The sequence below is a fragment of the Echinops telfairi genome, unplaced genomic scaffold, assembly GCF_000313985.2.
Source record: "Echinops telfairi isolate 266 unplaced genomic scaffold, ASM31398v2 ScPeMD7_443;HRSCAF=831, whole genome shotgun sequence".
Lineage (NCBI taxonomy): Eukaryota > Metazoa > Chordata > Mammalia > Afrosoricida > Tenrecidae > Echinops > Echinops telfairi.
Genome location: NW_022104341.1, coordinates 31,969,310 through 31,980,125, shown reverse-complemented (window position 1 = coordinate 31,980,125; position 10,816 = coordinate 31,969,310). Strand labels below are relative to the sequence as shown.

The window sequence follows — 10,816 nt, the reverse complement described above, 5'->3', positions numbered from 1 at the left end:
ATGGGCTTTGGGTCTCCACTCCGCACTCCCCCCATCATTCACTAGGGTAAGAATTTTTTGTTCTGATGATGCTTTATACCTGATCCCTTTGACACCTCATGATTGCATAGGCTGGTGTGCTTCTTCTATGTGGGCTTTGTTGCTTCTGAGCTTGATGGCCGCTTGATAATATTTGAGCCCATGGATCTAGACAAGATCAAAACACCTCGTCTAAGGTCTTCCTCTTTTCCCTGCCCCTCTACTTTACCCAAGCTGATGTCCTTCTCCAGGGACTGGTCTCTCCTAACAACATGTGCAAAGTACTTGAGACCCTATCTCACCATCCTTGCCGCTAAGGAGCATTCTGGCTGTACTTCTTCCAAGACAGATTTGTTCTTTCAGCAGTCCACGATGCTGTCAGTATTCTTTGCTGGCAACATAATTCAAATGCATCAACTCTTCCCTATAGGGTCAAGTCTACCCCATTGGGTCACTGTGAGAATCAACTCGATGGCATTTAATTAGAAATTAAAATGTCCTTTTCAGTTAGCTAATTCTAAGTGAATCTATGATGAATATTCTTGTAAAGAGCCCATACAAATGCTAGGAAAGCACAAGGAAGCAAGCATACACAGGGCTACCCTTCTGGGTTTAAGCAGATTTATCTAGGTCAGAATTGTTGCCTCATGTTCCAGGTATTAAAAAGTAGAGAGGGAGATGTGAACTCAATATTCAGTTTTTCATGAGCAACAATAAATTCTTTGGGTAATTATAGTTACTTCAGCAATATTATGAAGATCAATAGTAGCTACCAATTTTTTGTTGCTCCTACATATGTCACTTGTTTAGCAAGGGGTCGGGGGGCTTCAACAATTTGTGAAAAATGAAAATAGAATTTTCTTTCACAAATGTTTTTAGGTAATCTCCTATTACCTCTATGGAGCATTTATAACCCTTCAGACATTGGTAATTTAGACTGATGAAACATTTTATCTACACAAACCATTTCACTCACTTTGTACACCTGATGTTATTCTTCATTGTCTTCAAAACAAAATGCAAATTCCTAATCATAGCATTTAAGGCTCATTGAAGAGCCCTGTTATCAGAGTCAGGTAAATGTGCTGCTAAACACAAGGTCAATGGTTCAAATGCACCAACTGTTCCACAGGGGAACAAAATGAGGCTCTCTGCTCCTGTAAAGTGTATAGCCTCAGAAACTCTCAATAAGGTCACTGTGCGTGGGGATTTAGTCAATGGCAGTGGATGATGGTTGAATAATCAGGACCATGTGCTCCTCCAATGTCAGCCAAGGATCTTTAATTTCAATCAGCTGACACCTACTATGGCTTGCTAAACCAGAAATCAATTTCATTGATAGACTATAGCAGCGGTTCTCAGCCTATGGGTCCCAAACCCTTTGGGAGTCAAACGACTCTTTCACAGGGGTCACTTGATTCATAACAGTAGCAAAATGAGAGTTAAGAAGTAGTAACAAAAGTAATGTTATGGTTGGGGTTCACCGCAACATGAGGAACTGTCTGAAAGGGTGGCAGCATTGGGAAGGTGCAGAACCACTGCTCTATAGGGGCTGGTGGGTGGGTGGGTGGGGAAATAGACACAGGCTTGATGCAGGTGGGCACCAGGCTGCTTCAGAAACACACAAGGGTTTGGAACATGTTCCACGTGGGGGATGCATCTGAAGCACAGGCGCTTCAGCGGTTTCAACTTTTCCTCATTTGTTTGTTGTTGTTGTTGTTGTTCTTTCTCGCGTATGACAGAGGGCATCCAATTAGTCTTGCCCAGTGGTATCCAGCAGAGAAATCATTCCTTTCAAAGAAAAACCGGTCCTTGACACCATACAAAGTGCATGAATGCTGGCAGTCAAAAACCAACAACTGTCCAATTTTTCCTCGAACTTACTGTCTTTCCCTTTTAATTTCTTCAATCATGTAGGAGTACTCTTACTTTTCTGTTTTTGAATATACCTTTTTTGCCCTTTCTACTAAGAATGCCCTCGTTTCTTTTTCTGCCTCAAAGCATGCTACTAATCCAGTCTTTCTATGATTCACGTTTTTCTCCAAGAACCTTTGCTAATATCTCCTTCACCAGCTGGGCTGGACATCCTTTGGTCTTTGCGGAGAACTGTCTGTTTGCCGGTATCATCCTACACATCAGAACCACAGGTAGCACTGTGGTGGTGGACTTCTTTGTCTCCTTCTTATGAGACCTGCTTTTGCAGGTACTTTCCACCCTTCTCTTTCCAACATGGGCTCTCTCTCTCCTGAACCCTGAGGGTTTTTCTGAAGATACATATGAACACCTCATCTCGCTCATCCACATTTTGTCCACCAAGTTCCCTTACAACAAGGAAATAACTTTCCCTGGTTTGTTTTTGGGACTGAGAGTGGGTGGGATGCCTCTTGAAGGGAAGGGGGTGATGAAAATGGTGAGGAGGTTTTAAACAAGCCTGAGAAGAAGGGGGATTCCTCATTGAAGGAGTAATTCTGGGTTGTGAGTAGCTGGCATGTGGTCTAGAAGGGAGGGAGGGAGGGAGGGAGGGAGGAAAGGAGGGGTGTTTTCAAATTCTGAGCAGCCTCATGGATGTCTTGTCCCATGGAAAGGAGAGCAATCAAATGAGGGCCTAGACCGAGCATTTTAAAACTCAGCTCCCAGTACAGGAACCCTGTTTTCCTGAGTTTGCAGCTTGTATATTGCCTCAACTAGGAGGTGAGTGATTTGAGGGAAACATTTTAAACTTTTTATACCCCCAAACACTGGCGTCTCACTTATAGTTAGTGTTCCATATAAGTTTGATAAGGACTGAATGAATGAATTCATGAACCTCAGCTCCTCCTGCAAAATAGAGTTAATATCCCATGTCCTATGGCTGATGTGAGAGGAAGAAAGTAATGGATACAAGGGTGCTTTGTAAGGAATTAAAGTTTAAAAATATTGTTTCGAACAGCTTCATAAACAGGCCATTACAACAGCTTATTTTGGTTGTTTTTCCAGAACAAGCAACCATGAAATGCTTTACCAAATCACAAAGACTGGGATTTAGTGGCATAAACTTGGAACTTAGCATGCTTTTAGCTGGTCCCAAGTTGATTCTGCCTCGTGGTGACCCCCAGGTGGTCAGAGTAGAGCTGCTTTATGGAATTTGCAAGGTTGTGACTTTCTATAAAGGGATCACCTGGTTTGTCTTCGAAAGCACATCTGTCTTGTGGCTAGATCGATCATCTTACAAACTGAGCATAGATAACCTTACAAATATGATTACCAATCACAATACAAATATAAACACTCATGTCTTCAATGTCCATATTTTATACTTCTGTTTTTCCTTTTAAAAACTCAGGAAATCTATTTTAAGGCTTTATAACCAAGAAGACTAGAAACTCACTCACCGATACAAGTTGCAAATTATTGTTAAGGTGTGCAGGTAAATGCTAGCTAATTCTCTTAAGTCATCAACTTCCGGCTGAACTTTATTTAAATGTGATTATAACTCAGTTCTCTTTTTGGGAGTTCCTTTCTGTGGGAGAGCTTATATCGGGCTTGTAGAAAGACTCTGGTAAAAGAGAAAGGACAACTAAGATTTAAAACACAGGATTTAAAACTCATTCATTCATGATTCATTCATGGTTAACTAGTTATTGAGCATCTTTCTTGTAGAATGTGTCGAAGTTACTGGATATAAAAGAAGAAAAAAGCTAAACAAAAGCATAAGATCTTCCCAAGAGGAGCTTGTTGTCTAATCAGAACGACAAAAGAGAGCCAGACACTGTGAGAACCATCGAGGACCCACGTGAGCACTGTGAGCTAGGCATGGAGTATGAACCACAGGTCAGGTGCACACCCACTCGCTGCTCTGCAGAACAAAGAGGAGACCATAAAAAAGAGGTTTCTAGAAAAATTCATAGTCACAGAATCAGAATTGACCTAAAGGCAGTGGGTTTGGTTTGGGGTTTACCAGAAGCACTATGATTAGTAGGATAAGTATGTTTCTGTTATTTACCATTAGGTCACCTTGAATGCACACATATTCTGAATTGACACAAGTCTACTGAGTGGAATGTTGCATTGTCCTGTCCCCAACTTCATGATCACCGGTAGGCTCAAGTTCATTTTTGTGGTTATTACATTTTTGCATGCTTTACAGCTTTTTCTGGTACTATATAAGAAATATTCTGTCTGACTCCTAATGTTTTCATTGACTAATTTTCAAAAAAATGTCACCAGGCCTTTCTTCCTAATCTGTCTTCCCAAAGCCCTGTCCTCCGCAAGTGACCTTGCTGTTATGTGAAAAAAAGTGACATGCTTTCCAGCTTTAACAGCAACATACAAGGCAGCACGGCAGGATGAACAGACAGATGTAAAATACATACCTCAGTACAGCCATAGATATCCACTCTACTTTTCGTAGACCCTGAATGTCTCCAGAGCTTCCAGTGTGGCAAGGTTGATAACAGAGAGAAAACCCATCTATTCCATTCCTATTACATTTTACAATGGTCCAATGTAAAGTTTCACTTTACACTTCTCAGTTCATTTTGTCAACAGATTGACTGCGTGGTGACCATGGAACGAGATAAAAAAGACAGAGGCCGGTTCAGCCTCACAGTCAGCAAGAATGAAACTGCACTGAAGAAAGAGCCGACGTGTTTAAGTCACTGTCCTTATCACTCAGTTGGGTGCCACTCCGGTTCTTCCGGAAGTGTCACCTGATGAACCGGGCATCTGCCCGGATGCCTTCACCATGCATCTGGAGTCTGTATTAAAGAGCCAAGAGTTTTGAAAACCAAGTGCCTGCTATGAGAAAAGCAGAGGTGACAGATGAGCTCATATCCTCTCTGATTTCCACGCTGATTTCATATTCATGCCAATGAGTTGTAAACATGGGTGGAGCTAAAAAAATATGTTTTGTTGATTGTCAAAGTAAGTCTATAAATAACATGGCTCTTGAATCCAAATTTGAGAGTTGAAAACCAATAAAACTTGAGGGACAATGAGATAACCACACTGTTTTTCTTTTTCCTCTTTTAAATATCTGTATGACGTGGCGAGGAAGTTCCATGATGGAGCGATGGATAACTGCACTGGCTGCTAACCGAAGGTCAGAAGTTGGAGAAAGACCTAGTAAAACTCTTCCCCCAAATCAGTCCTTGAAAACCCTATGGAATATTCTCGCTGTCCTGATTGTGCGGTAGCCAGGGCAGGCTGAACATTCACTATAATAAGACCATGCATGTGTCTCAGGCCAAGTTCTTTCCCTGAGCCTGGTTTTATCAATGCTGGTGATAAGTCTGAATGTCTGTATATGGCTGGTACTCTAGGGGTCTTTGTTCAAGTTCAAGATTACTGTCTAGTGAAATAATTAGGAAATAACAAATGCTGCTATGCAGAATTATGTCTAAAGTAGGGGGATTCTGCAACAATTTGTTGCCATTAATTAATGTAAAATTAAAATTAAACAAAAAAAGAAAGAAAACCCTATGGAGCATAATTCTACTCTGAATCACAGGGGATCACCATGAGTTGGACTTAACTCAATGCCATCTTAGTTTTTATGATCCTTTGCTAATAAAACTATAGTGAAAGGACCTAAATAATTCTAAGGGAGTGGGCAGCATATTTTTTAAAGAATTATTGTCTCTGATGTCCTAAACCTTGACATTGACCACCTGAAGTGATAATGGCCCAGGCTAGGCTCTATGTCATGTTGTATACGCAATATTTTCTGAGTTCCGGGTACAGGCCTATGTTTGTTTAACATCAGTTGTGCATTTACTTCCCACCAGCCAGGGGATCGCACGCACCAGCTGTTTACACATCTTCAGGAGGAAGAAGTAGAGTGGCTAACTTGCTCTGCACACTGTCACATGTCAGACAAGTTTCCAACTGACGGAGGGATGTGTTTGAGACCACAGAGTTGAAGGAAAGTTCGGACTTAAGTAGTTCCTTTCGGTCTTCTTAGGTTAAAAATACCGAACACGGGCTGAGCCAAGCTCTCCTTTCTCAGAGATTTTCCTCCAATGGGGACCACAGCTTGTGTTTTCTGTTGTTTGTTTTTTTTTTGATGGCCAGAACTTTGTGCAGTCAGTCCTAAAACCAGAAATTACTCCCAAACCTTTTCCACCCTCCTCAAGCTGTCTGGGGTATGACTTAACTTGGCTCTCTCCTTGGGGATTTTGCCTAGGCAGCTGAAAAGTTTTTCCCAGGAGAACATGAGGGGGAAGGAGTAACTGTGCTAATGGTGAAACACACACACTCAATTCAAAATGGAAATTATATGAAAGTCACATCCTTGCTTATGGAGGGCAACATTCACACTGATTCCCTGGATGGTCACTCAGGTTCCTTTGTGCCCAGCATTCTCCTTATGACACTAGTGTGGGTGCCACACAGTGATGGTGCACCTGTGCCAAAAGTGAGCCCTTATGTAGCTGGCACACACTTCAGGATTTAAACTCCATTAGTTTAAACTTTACTGCTGGAAATCCAGTTTGAAAAATCAAGAAGCTGCTGTCAGGTACACACTACAGACAAAATACCAGAGAGACATAGGAACCAGGAGTAGAAGGCTACATCCCACCAAGGGCTGCAGAGGACCCCTCCCTAGACCATGCTGACTTATGGAGCATTGACCCTAGTGACCTGTTCTGGAAGGCCGTGTGCAAAGATGTGCAGATGCAATTACAATCCAAACCTTATGTATAAGGAGTTTTCAAGTACCGTATATACTCGAGTAAAAGCGAACTCGAATATCAGCCTAGGCACCTAATTTTACCTCAAAAACTGAATTTTAAAAATGTGCTGGAAAAACTTGGCTTAGACACGAGTATATATGATAAATGCTAACTTACACTAGAAATTCACTTTACAAAGATACAAATATTACCTCAAATGATCCTGTCTGAAATATTGGAATCTGGAAAGGGGCACACAGGGAATACACGCGTAGAACGTAAGTGTTCTAGTCTCAAGGACATGAGAGTAAAAAGCAGGAATACCTCCACATGCCAGCCCCATGGTTCATGCATGTACAATAAGTGACTCAAAAGTTCACATGCTAGGAAGGGAGAGTAAATGGAGAGGTAGATACAAAGACAGTGAGTCAAGAACTTTGATTTGACATCCTAGACTATAGTCTCAAACATGCTTCCATTTTGTTTCTTTAAAATCTATCTTTAAATATATGGATGACATTCCTTTGAATCATCAATTACTTCTCTATTCAAAATGTAAGGCAATTTGCAACAAACACTACTTTAAACTATCATTATAATTTTATTGGCAAGGGAGAATGCTTCTGTGTGATCTATTTTGCTCAAAGAACTACAACATTCAATCTGGCTTACACTTCATCAAAAAGCAAAAGCCCTCCGAGGTAGGCCAGTTAACAACATCATGGGGAGAAAATATGGAGGTTTTCCAGGATTCCCTTTTACGTAGATCTGCAATCAATGTTCACGGACACCTCCGTCAGGAAATCAAATGATACAGGGGCAAATATAGCTTTCGCAAATGATCTCTTTAAAATGTGAAAAAACAGAGATGTCACTTTGAAAACTTAGGGGAATCTGACCCAAGCCATGGGGTTTTCAATGACTTCATTTCTTATGAAAGCTAGACAATGAATATGTGGTGAAGAATACTGAATATATGGGTAACTGCTAGAAGTATGTACAAATCTGTTGGGATAAAATGCTTCTTAGAAGCCAGGATGGAGAGATTTCATCTTATATACTTGGCATGTTATCAGAAGGGACCAGTCCCTGGAGAAGTACGTCAGACATGGTAAAGAGTTGGCAACTCTGAGGAAGTCCATCAGTAAGATGATTGACACAGGAGCTGTAATAATGGGATTGGACATGGTAATGATTGGGGGGGATGAAGGGAAAAGGAGTGGGGTTCCCCTCTGCTGCACACAGAGTCACCCTGACTTAGAGCCAACTCCAAGACCTCTAACCGCAGCGACACCAAAAAGGAGTAGCTCTTCCTGAAAAGTCCTAAATTTAATTTATTTCTTTACAATAACCTATAGGGGACTATAATTGCAACCCTTTAGACACACATTTCTACTAAGGTCAATACAAATTCAAAAGAAAGACCCGAGAAAGAAACACACACAACCTGTTCACAAACACACAATCCCATAATGCTTTGCTAACATCTTGCAACATTTCCCCATCAGCTCTGCACTAAAGATGCAAAGTACCAAATGGCAGAAGATAAATCATAGTTCTCTGCCTGTTTTCCATTTGGTCTGCCTGTATTCACAACCTTGATAGCAATAAGTAAACCTTCTGTTTCTTTTTCAAAAATTTTACGGGATGCTCTCGTGTCCTTTTCTTCCCCTACTCTGCCCCCCACAATTCAGCTCACTCAGAAAACGCAATAAAGTTTCAGAGAAGAGGCTTGCTCAAAGCAACTACAAATAAAGTGCGTGTACATAAATAACTTAGCCTGACTTTTTGTTTAATGTCCAAGATGATTGGAACAGATTGTATCATGAACTACTTTCCCTTTGGCTAATTAAATAGCAGTCCCCACTTACCATAAAGCATATTCTTATTAAAACAAGTATCTATAGTCACTCTGCTGGATAAATTACTCCCAAGTAAGTGCCATAAAACCCATTACATCTCTGCTTTAGGAATGGAGCAGGTCCAAACAGACAATCAAAGGATTTCACTGGGATTATTTTAGATTAGAAAAACTAAGGGAGACATGCAGCACTGACAAGATCATAAAGGCATGAAGGATAAATTAGCCATTCCATACCAAGCAAAGTGCTCCAGCGCTATCACAGTATATCCAAAAGTAAGACTAAATTCCTACTGTATTAACCTTCGCCAAAATGGAAATCTGTTTATGCAGAAATAAAAATGTCATGAACAACTGTTATCTTCTGTGCAAATCAAAATGACTGTTTTGAATAAGAATAATAAAAAATTTTCCTCTCAAACCAACAACTACGGGTACGCGCCATAGGGAAGAAGATGTCTTTATCTCAATAAATTGCTTCTTACATTAGATAGAAAAGGTTATGTTATGATTTATCATATTAATGAACCATTAGCACATAACCATATTTTTATTGCAATATATTACCTGCTAAATGATGCTGCTGCTTTTTCTTTTCTTCAAGAGCAAAAATTTCATAGAGCAGATTCTATGGGAGTTTTTCTTGCTGCCAGTTGTTAAATCTTTCAAAAGCTGTCAGCAGCCTCAGAAATCAAGTTCAAAATACCATAGCCAATGTGAGCATAGGCTAGTCTATTTTTAAATTGTAATACAAAACTGCCAGAGAAATAGCTAAACACAAAAGATTATTTAAGACGAGATCATCTTATCTAGCTTGTCAATGTAAAGGACGAAGTCAGTGAAGTGAAATTTAACCCACAACTTCTATAAATATCACTTGACATTTGAGAGCTAAGTGATTCTTTTTTTCAAGCTAATTTTTCCTTAAACTCATTATGCACCAGGGCCTTCATGCACTAATCCCTCCCCCAGCCTGTCCTTGCAGCCAGAGGGAGTGTGGGACACTACCCATGCAAGGCAGTCAGCGGGCTCTCTCCCCCACCTTGCCTCAGGCAGGCAGGCCCTTCTTCTCAAGAATGAATGCATGGTAAAGACATTGGCATTTGCCCTGGAGACTTGGGCAGAAAAGGAGCCATACTTGTTTCTAGAATGGCATTCTGGGTTTGTCCTGTGCCTGCAAGCACTGATTTCCCATATTGCTCTGAGTGACAAGTCTCTGTCCTCAGCATTGTAATCAGAGCAGCACTGGCTGGGATCCCCTCAGCGAACTCCAAGCTTATGACAGTAAGCTAGTTACCTGATGGAAACAGAGGTGGGACATTTGGGTGTGCCTTCCTGCCTAGGCGGCTGCTGCTGTCATATTTCAGCAAGCGAAGGATGGAAGAAACTAAAGTCTAGGCTGTCATTTCTTCAGGCCCTGACTGCCTTGGCTGTCAGCACATGGGTGTGTTCACCTTTGGCTGCGGCTGATAGATGTTATAGCCCGTCATTCATTCCCCACATAATTTATTTCCCCCATGGAGAGTATAATCGGTGACAGCAATGCATTAGGTACTGAGACAAAAGTGAAAAGGACAGGTGAGGTTCTTACTCTCAAGGAACTTTAAGTCTAGCGAGGGAGACAGACATTAAATAAGTGAGTCTTTAAAGAGACTGGCTATTTAAAGGCTATAAAAATCCAATCTTGAGGTAACTCCTACCGCTTTCTTCCCATTAAAAAATTGATATAAATAATATGTAAATAGGTGCATATTGAAAAATATATACATCACATTTGGTAAATATTTACTTACTTTCCTGCTTCTTCTACCTACACCTTTAGTATAGTTTTTCATTGCATTAGTATTTTAAACTACACATACACACAAGTATCTAACTACATACTTCTATGAGGAGAAGTCATAAAGTATTGCTACTGGCGGTTTCAGTCCACAAGCACATGGTTTATTCCAAATAAACCATGTTTAAACATGTTTATTCAGTTGGTGGATGGCTGCAGACAAGTTAAGTCAGTTATACACTTCACTTAGTCTTAGTGAGGGGGCCTTCCAAAGAGAAGGGCAATCAGAACTGTAGCTTCTGAGGATGACTGTTGAGCCAGTTAAATTCAAGGCAGAGAGGTCACCTTAAAAACTATCTAGTATATAATATAGGTATTTAGTAAGAGAGCCAAATAAAATGCAACACTTTAGTTCACTTTGAATTTCAGATAAAAAATGGAGAGTTTTTAGTGACACTATGGTTCAAATATTGCCTTGATTATATATATATATATATATATATA

At 40.5% G+C, this 10,816-nt stretch overlaps 1 non-coding gene across 1 annotated transcript; it reads left to right on the top strand.

Annotated features, from left to right (window-relative positions):
* Window positions 1–5,158: 5,158 nt before the first annotated feature.
* Window positions 5,159–5,288, top strand: LOC115870215. Its single transcript, XR_004046586.1, has one exon. It is a non-coding gene; the product is annotated as a small nucleolar RNA SNORA72 (small nucleolar RNA).
* The last annotated feature ends 5,528 nt before the right edge of the window (window positions 5,289–10,816 follow it).